The sequence below is a fragment of the Colius striatus genome, chromosome 1, assembly GCF_028858725.1.
Source record: "Colius striatus isolate bColStr4 chromosome 1, bColStr4.1.hap1, whole genome shotgun sequence".
In the NCBI taxonomy this organism is placed as follows: domain Eukaryota; kingdom Metazoa; phylum Chordata; class Aves; order Coliiformes; family Coliidae; genus Colius; species Colius striatus.
The window spans coordinates 152,866,445-152,875,238 of NC_084759.1; the positions used below are offsets into that span (position 1 = coordinate 152,866,445).

The window sequence follows — 8,794 nt, forward strand, 5'->3', positions numbered from 1 at the left end:
TCAAGATAAAAACCTAGCGTTGCAAAACACTGTCACTGAGATTCTTGATAGGGAAGGGGCTCCAGCCTGCAAAGGGACTGCAACCACAGGAAAACAGCAGCACAGTAATTCTCAATCAGGAGCAGACCGCCATTTCTGTATCTTTTAGAGGCAGAGGCCTTCTGTCTTCAACATTAACATGACAGCTTCTTCTGCCAAAAATAAACTCAGAAGAGTAAACAGAAGGGATGTGGCACAAGTGAAAAAAAACCCACAAACCCTTCATTTTTGGCTCACATAAAGGCATGGAAAATGTTACTATCGAGAAGGAGCTATTTCTACATACAGATAAACAAACATAAATACGCAAACTTCATTTCTGATGCAGGAAGTGGCGTAAAAGGAGTCAAGAAACTTGCAAGCTCGGTCCTTCAGTTCCTACTTCTGAACCCATATTCAAGCACAGAGCCTGGTAAAGGAGCAGGATGCCTGCTCCAAGGAAGACCTGCTCCGTGGTGCTGCTGGTGACTGCATGCTTGCTTTGTCCTAGTGATGGTAGGAAAAGAACCCCAAATGGCATGACTGAAGCCGCCCTCTGTCATCTGCAAACACAATCTGTGTTTTTAAAATAGATCATCTCCTCCGGGGCTAAAAGTATTTTATTTCTAAACTGCTGACAGAGCAAAGAACACCACACAAAGCTGTCCCGTGAAAGAGTCTTAACAGCTAAGCCTCCTTCTGCTGTACAAACCACGAGCCAACAAAACATGCACGACCTGGCTGCAAGGTTCTCCTGGAAAGCTACAAGGCAAGAAGCTGCTCTTCCTTAAAACCTCCTCCACACTTACCATAGTTTTAAGTACCTGTCATGTTCAACTTTGTTTCTGTTAAGATACTACAAAACCGTTTTCCATCCCCCTCTTAAATTCTTATTGCTCCAAGAATTTCTCCATTAAACTATCCATATTCTGAACCAAAAAAGACCAATGCAGAAGTGACATGTGGTGGATGATTTAAGTCTGAATTTTTCCTACGCGACCCTGCTACTGCAGGGGGGGTGGACTAGATGATTTCTAAATGTCCCTTCCAATCCTACCATTCTATGATTCTATGACATGACCAAGAGCTTTATATTAGGTGAAAGTAGGAGCTTTATGGTTTTCAGCACACCCTTTAGACTTACAAGGAGTACAAAACCACAGAACAAAGTGGTTCAAGGTTTATTTTAGACCATTTTAATTACAAGAATGCCTACAATTACCAACAGGGATCAGCTCTTTCCATTGTTCTAGGTATATATTGGAAATATAGAATTGATTTAAGGTCTTTTCAATCTCCAAAGGCATGGGCATCACCAGCTGATCTGGCAAGAGGTAGGAAAAGGAGGAGGCAGAGAGTCAGGACAAAATAAAACGCTAAGAGAGTCACTGATGGAGCTCAAATCAGTGATACAAGTAAAAGAAAATCAAATGCTTTTGAATGTATTACTACTTAAATTGCTTTTGCTCTCTGGGGTGTCATCTAGTTTACTTCACTATGAGACATGAAAAGGTCTCAACAGTGTGTTTTTAAGCTCCCCAGTAGCACTCCCAAAACTGTGATTTAAGTATGTGACCTGGCATGCAATTTTCACTAATGCAATCCATTTACATTTTACTATTCATGCTGGGCAAAGCCTCCTTCCTGCCAAGTCAGTGAAAGTCACCCCACAACACATGCTTCATATATAGGCACATGTCCATAACTCCAAACACAAGTGAGCAATACTGTGCTCAGCTAGAAGATTGGCATGCAATGTGATTTACAAAAGCACACAGTGATTGAATCTATAGTTACTGCTCTTCGTATCTGCTTAACACTCTGCACAACAAGTTCAGACCCAAATGCAGTTCTTTGCAATGTTATTTCTCCAGAGGAGTAAGCAATTCAAATGCTGAAGAGATTTTGCCTAGTCACAACAACTGTCAGTACAGTCAGTGAAACAAGAGAGAAGTGTCATTGGGACATAAAATTGGTAGCGTCAGCAAGAGTGGAACAGGAAGACCATTAACCTCAGAAGCAGAAGGTAGAGGAGTCAGGTACCCAGGAGGACCAAACCACAGGGCAAAGTACACGCTCACTAAGCCATATTCAAGAGATAATCTGATGCCTACGTACACAGAAGGGCACACCGCACACACCAACCATTTAACCTTCAACAAGGCCATGCAACTTCATTTCTCATTTTAAGGAAATTAAACTCTGAGAATACCACAGAAGTCTTCTCCACTTCCAGCTCACGTTGCCTCCACCCATTTTGCCAACCCACACAGAGTCACCCGAAGAAAGGACAGCTTCCCCTCCCCACGCACCCATTTAAAAACTCAGAATCAACAATAAAAGCCTTTTACCCTGAGCTGTGTGCTCTGCTTTCCAGAGCTTTGTTCTGCTCTATTAATTTCTGTTGTCTCGCTGTTCTCACACAGCCCTCCTCCTCTTTTTTTTTTCTCTAATGCGGACTGACCCACATTGTGACAGGTCAACGTCCAGTCCCTTTTTTGGAAGGGGACAGGAAAAAAAGGGAGAAAGAGGGAGGAGAAGGGATGTTCGAGAGCAGGACCAAGCACAGTTGGGCCAGACGCTGCATCCCTTTCCCAAATCAGTCGAGCCCTCTGCTCCCAAGGGAAAAACAAAATACAGTAAGACTACACAGATATTCTGCAACTGGCAGGGAGGAAAGAGACAACAAGAAAAAGGATGTGTTGTAAACACTCACGTCCAGCATGACAGAGGAAGTTTGCATTTCATTTTCCAAATTGTCAAGAACAAAGTCAAATCAGAACTTATTCCACTACCACTTGCATTCATCCTTCCCCACCTCCAAGTGCAAGACAGAGGAGACAATGCATTCGAAGATGCCACAGGGTGTAGAAGTTACTGTAAGAATAACCAGAAGTCAAGCTCTACAGTAGGACAAAGAGCCAGTTGCACATGAAAGGAGGTTTATTTTTTTATATTGGAGCATACTTTTCCTCATGGAATATAACATCCAGAATCTATCAGATCAGATCCATACTTAAATTTAGCAAGTAGGTGTGCCTGAAGAAGTCAGACATCTTATCACAAGCTTAGGCAACCGTGCAGCGATGCACGAGGGAGGTGGCACATCTGACCTCCCCAGCACTTGTTCTCCTGTACAAACACACAGCAGTGATGAGCACTGCAGAAGTGAAATTGGTGATTTTCAACAAAGCCCTCAAAGCAACTCACTGTGAAGCCATTCTGTTATTGCTAGAACACCTGTTCTATTTTTGTTTGTGGGTTGTTTTTAAAACCCTGGACACAAGACACTTCTGTCCTCTTGTTAATTCCCCAAAATCACTGACTCCTAATTTCCTTACTCCCGTTCAACACTCCCCCTCCACACTCCTCTCCTGCCTGTTACTTCATCAACAAAAACAATAATCCTAGCAATGCAGACTTTTAAAAGCGGAATGAGGAGCGTTGTATTCCTGGACTACTGAGAGAGTTCCTTCCCACACAAAACCATCAAGCCCTAGACACATCAGCATTACAGCTTCGCTAGTTAAAGAGTGAGTGCAGACACAACACTTCCCTTACAGAAAAGTTACCTCTGGAAGGTCAGAGGTGGAGAGGAATGCTTCAGGGAGGAAACCACTCTCACCATTGCTGGCCAAAGCACAGCAAGTAGAGACAGCATCAGAGAGGATAACCTTTCCCAGTGTCCTCCTCAGAGGGCTAGGAGTGGCTAGAAGGCGCTCAGCCTTTCCTGTCTTGGCACTGTAGCTGACCACAGAGGTTTGCAGAGAAGTGGCCAATAACTGTTAGAAGCTGACAGGTGGCAACAACTACTAGCAAAACACAGTTTGAGGGAACTATGAATTCCCTCCCCTCTATCCCAAAAGTCAGCAACAGCAGTGCATTTCCTCTATACAGAAAGGGGGACAGCAAGCACCCACCTGAGAGAGCGTGTGCTTAAAAAACCCACACAACTTCAATCTCATTTTTCCACGTTCTGTAACATGCCTAAATGGGAACTTCTATGAATAACTTGTAGCTCAAAACTCTGCTCTAAAATCAGTGTCATCACAAAGCTATTGGGACAGAGGAAAGAAAGTCTGAAAGTCAAGAGAGTTTGGAGGGGGAGAGAGGTCACTCCCAGCTCTCATGGGACAACCAGCTGCAAATAGCTTTACCCACCACTAACCAGCCAGCAAAACCCGCAAGCAGGAGACAGGATGTGGTGAGCTACAAAGAGGAGTTCACTCTCTTCTAACCTGCCTCCTCAGGTGATGGCTTGTCCACGTTCATTTTAAGTAACCTGGACAGAGGGACAGCCATTTATGTCACTGCTGCTTGGAATGTATCTGTGCTGGAGATGACCAGGCAACTGCAGGCTCCCCAGCAATCAGCTCAGCAGCCTCCAATAACACCCACGTCATACTTCACAGCCTGGGGAGGGAACAATGAGCCAGTGAGGTCAGCTTTTAAGGTATTATTTCATCTTATCTCCCTCTCAAAGCCTCATTGCTGTACTAGGTAATACGTTGCAGTCATTTTCTTTGCTGAACCAGAGACCATTTGTTACCTTTTTGCTACAGAGTTAATTGGTGGCCAGATGTATGGCACACCCAAGCAGAGAGGAATGCTCTTGGGTTGGACACAAAGAATTTGAGACTGTGACACCACCTCTCTATGCTCTTGGTCACTCTCCGTTATACAACATCCTCAAATAGATGATCCTTTCAGTACCATCAGACTCCCAGGCACTGTGACTGCAAGGTAATAATAGCAATATTACTATCCTTTCAATCCAGAGACAGACTTGAGGGTGGGGAGACAAATATACAGGTACTCCATGGGTTAAAGGACATTCAGTGATTCAGGTAGAGCACATAAGTTATTTCCCTCTTCAGATTTCCTGTATGTTGTGCCCTTGGGGACTACAAAGACCTGGTCACACCCAGACACAGCACGCACGGTTCCTGGACAGCTTGCCTATACACTGCATTTTCCCTTGACATAGTTTGCTCCATTGCCTTGCCACACATGTCACTCACACCATCACAAACAAAAACCCCATGGAAGCTGAGATGATTTTTAGAGAGCAGAGAGAACCTAGCTATAAGCAAGTACTCCCTTGCCGCTTCCTAGAGGAGGAAGATTCTTAGATGAGACTTCTGGAGTGTGGCTGCAGCTCACTGTTTTAGCTGGTAAAATTCTCTGAAAGCATGTCCAGTTGCTCTCTTTCAGAGTAGTCCATCAGGGAGAAAAAACCCCAAAACACAATCAACCCACGAGAAACCTTCTCAAAAGGGTGTCTCCAGTCCAAGCATTATCATTATGTACAGTTGTTTTAGCTAAATGTTTTAATCCATTTTATCACAGTGCAGATCTGCTTTCTGAGCCCCAAGTGTTGTGGCAAGGCGTAATGTCTTGTCAGGAAACCGCTCTTCCACCACAAGAAAGCAAATCCCAAGGAGCTTGGGAAGAAACAGCACACAACACAGACCGTTTCAAGTGAACAGATGGGCAATTCAGCTCACACCAAACCCAAACGCAACGCTCTTCTCTACAACACCTCCATCTTCCAGGGCTTCGGTGAGTGCAATCAATCACAAGCTCTGAAACAGGAAAAAGCCTCTGCTACCCCAGCCCTGGCTGTTGAATAACACGTAGCGGCTTTATTACGTGGATAGGTAACAGCAGTCATGCACTAGGAAAGCTCTACTGTACAAAGGCCATGAACAGATTTCTCTCTGAGGCTGCACTGTTTTCTTGATTCTGCAGTCAGCCCAATCTGTACACTCACCACTGCTTTATAACGTCACTTTCCTGAATTTTAGCCTCAAAACCGTGTAAAAATGAGTCACAGAAGCAGCCCTTCAGCATCAACAAGTCTAATTTGCAACTTCATATTTTACCTCAACCTTCAATACTGTGAACAATACAGCACTGGGCTCTTGAAGCAGCTGGGACCAAATAATAAACATCTCCCAAGGAATTCATTGCTCCCACCAGCCACTGCTGCAAGAGCTTAAATATACCTTTTGAGCTGCTGGAAAATAAAACAGGCACTTATGCTAGAAGGAGCAGGCAAAAGCTCATCTCCATCACGGCAAACATAAGCCAATTAAATATAGACACAAAACAGGAGGGGAGGAGGGAGGAAGGGTAAAGTTCCATCACATGGAAATGAAAAGGCTGTTGTCTTAAATCAAAACATGATTATTAGATGTCTCATTTAACTCAGCAGTAGAACTGGGTAGTGGAAGGGACTGACATTTTTAGGAGTGGAGAAAGGGGTTGCTTTAAAAGTTATTTTAATTATGAGTTGGAAAAAAACACAACCCACTCTTCCTTTATCCACAAGGAAAAAAGAACTCTAATCCTACAACTGCAAACCGCCAAAGCTCATCTCCCAGCCTGCTACCAGCAAACAAGCTGACAGAGAACCAGGCAGATTTCTAGCTGGATTCTGTCAAATCGTTAGAAAACAGCCAGCTCGGAATGTTTTCGTTATGCCAAATCAGCTAGTCACGCTCAACTTCATTTACTGAGCAGCTTGTGCATGTCTAAGAACCTTCCCCATCCTAACTGCCACGTGTCCCAAGGAGGCAGCCAAACAAAAGTACAAAAGCCGCCCCAAGTGACTGGGAGACGTGCTTCCCCGTGTCCCACATTTCCCATTCAGCACTCTGAACTGACTGTAGAAACCCGAGCAGGATACAGAGAAAATAATCTTCCTGTGCCACTCAACTAGTTAGAAACAGTGAATTTTTCCTGCAGCAACGTTTTCCTGATGATTTTACAGTAAGACCGACTCACTTCTGCTCCAGATGCAGAAGAAGCCACCTGCTGCATATGTATCACTTCAGGTTTACAGCCCAACCATAACAAAAAGGGTACTAGGGAATTAAAAACTGTTTCACTAGACCAGAGCAGATTTGAAGCCCATTTTCTCAGGCACAATGGTGAAAAAAAAAAAAACAAAACAAAAACCAAAACTGAAGTAGGCCTTTGTGGAATACCTTCACCATAAGAAAAGCTCTCAGTAAAGCCCTGTTTTTTAGTACTTAGCCAACATCCTAAAAGTATGAGGTTTGTTTTTTGGGTCTTTTTGCCCCAGAAGTACCACACAAGTACAAACCTCTACTATTAGAAACCTGAATAACACAGATATTTCTAGAGAAGTCTCCCTTTTAGGGAGACTGCTAAGCTCTTATACTCAAAGGTTACTTCCAGCCACACAAGTTCAAAAGAACAGTTAACTCCTGGGTTAGAAAAGCCAAATCTTTGTTAATAGGATTTACATTTTATTACATTTCCATCGATTGTTGTCTTCCTCTTGCACCACAGGAAATAGATATTTCTATTAATCCTGTTTGTCTTCGCTCTATTATCGATCGACGCCTTCAATTTTTCTCTTCAACAGAGGTAAACAGTCTTCCCCCTGGGGAAGCCTGTCTATGTCTTCAATAATTACTCCTGTTCAAGCTCCTTATGGGGCAAGAACAGTTTGTAGCTTTCTGTGAGCTAGAATCATCTTCAGTATTTCCTTGAGATTTCCCACTCCTCCTCCTCCCACTGCTGACAGCATCACAATGTTCCAGGCAGCTGTCATAGCTGAAATCATGTCCCTGAAATCACTCCAGTCCCTTTCCTGGATCACAATTCACCAAACCCAGTCATGCACATGTTCTTTCAAAGCCCTCCTTCCACTACATGTTGCAGTTGCCAAGGCTGAATTAGCCCTCATGGAGCAACTGATGCTTCAAGCCACTGTGAGCATCCGAACAAGACCCATCATAACTCACCTTTGATGCAGGAGCACACAGGCACAGCAAGAGCTTCCTCACACATCCACCACAGCAGCACACACACACATACCCACCGTGTCTGTCAGTCCATCCATCCCAAACCAGAGAACGCACAGCAAACACAAATCTAATCTGGTGCCCACCACCGTGGTGGGGTTCACGGTGCTTCCTCAGCCCTCCTGGGGCCAAATGCAGCCTTGCAGACTGTAACATCCACTCAATGCCACCAAGAAGCATGAGAGCACCGCGGGTGTGGGGGTTGTGTTAGGGTAATGCATGTGTGTGTCTCTGTGTGCGTGTCTGGGGAGACTGGGAGGGCTGCAGCAGGGAAACGTTGGAGGATTGTGTGGGCTGCATCAGGGGGTGAAGGGAATTGCGCGGACTGCACTGGCAGCTTGGGGGAACGTGCGGGGGTTGTGCATGGAGGGAGAATGGCGGGGGCCGCACAGAGGGGAAAGGGAGAAGGGAAGCAGCCCACCAGGGGGACGTGCTCGGGGTGCATAGGGGAATGGGGACGAGGCCTGGGGGGCCGCACCGGGGTGCGGAGGCCTCACTAGGGGGATCCTGCGGGGCCACGCCACAGGACGGGACGAGAAGGAGTTAGGGGGCAGTTAGGGGAGCAGAGATCGCGACCATACCAGGTCGACGTAGGGTGTAAGGTGAGTTCGTGGGGGTCTCACCGAGCCCCTCCGCGCGCGCCCCTCCTCTGCTGCCAGCGCGACCCCTCGGGCCCGGCCCGCGCGCCCACAGCCGCCCCCGTGCCCCCGCTCCGCGGCCACCCTGCCGCCGCCGCCACGTCTTACCTCCGGGCGGGCGGGCGGGGCTCGGCTCAGCTCGGCTCGGGTCGGCCCAGCCCGTTGGGGTGAGGAGGGGTCGGGTGGGGTCGGGTCAGGCCCTGCCCCGCTGCCCCGCGGGCGGGCGGGCGCCGGCACCGGCGCGGAGGCGCTGAGGGCCTCAGGAGCCCATGGCGACGCCGGGCCCACCCCGGCCCTCCG

General features: G+C 46.6%; 1 protein-coding gene across 2 annotated transcripts in view; it reads right to left on the bottom strand.

Annotated features, from left to right (window-relative positions):
• TMEM184B (transmembrane protein 184B) overlaps positions 1 to 8,794 on the bottom strand; it is a 30,147-nt gene extending 21,353 nt beyond the window's left edge. Inside the window, exon 1 of one of the 2 annotated variants that reach the window (XM_062012493.1) lies at positions 8,603 to 8,794. The gene's annotated coding sequence lies outside the window, so the exon portion shown is untranslated. Of the gene's footprint in view, positions 1 to 8,437; positions 8,458 to 8,602 lie in introns of those variants that run through there. The other variant, XM_062012501.1, reaches the window with a different exon arrangement.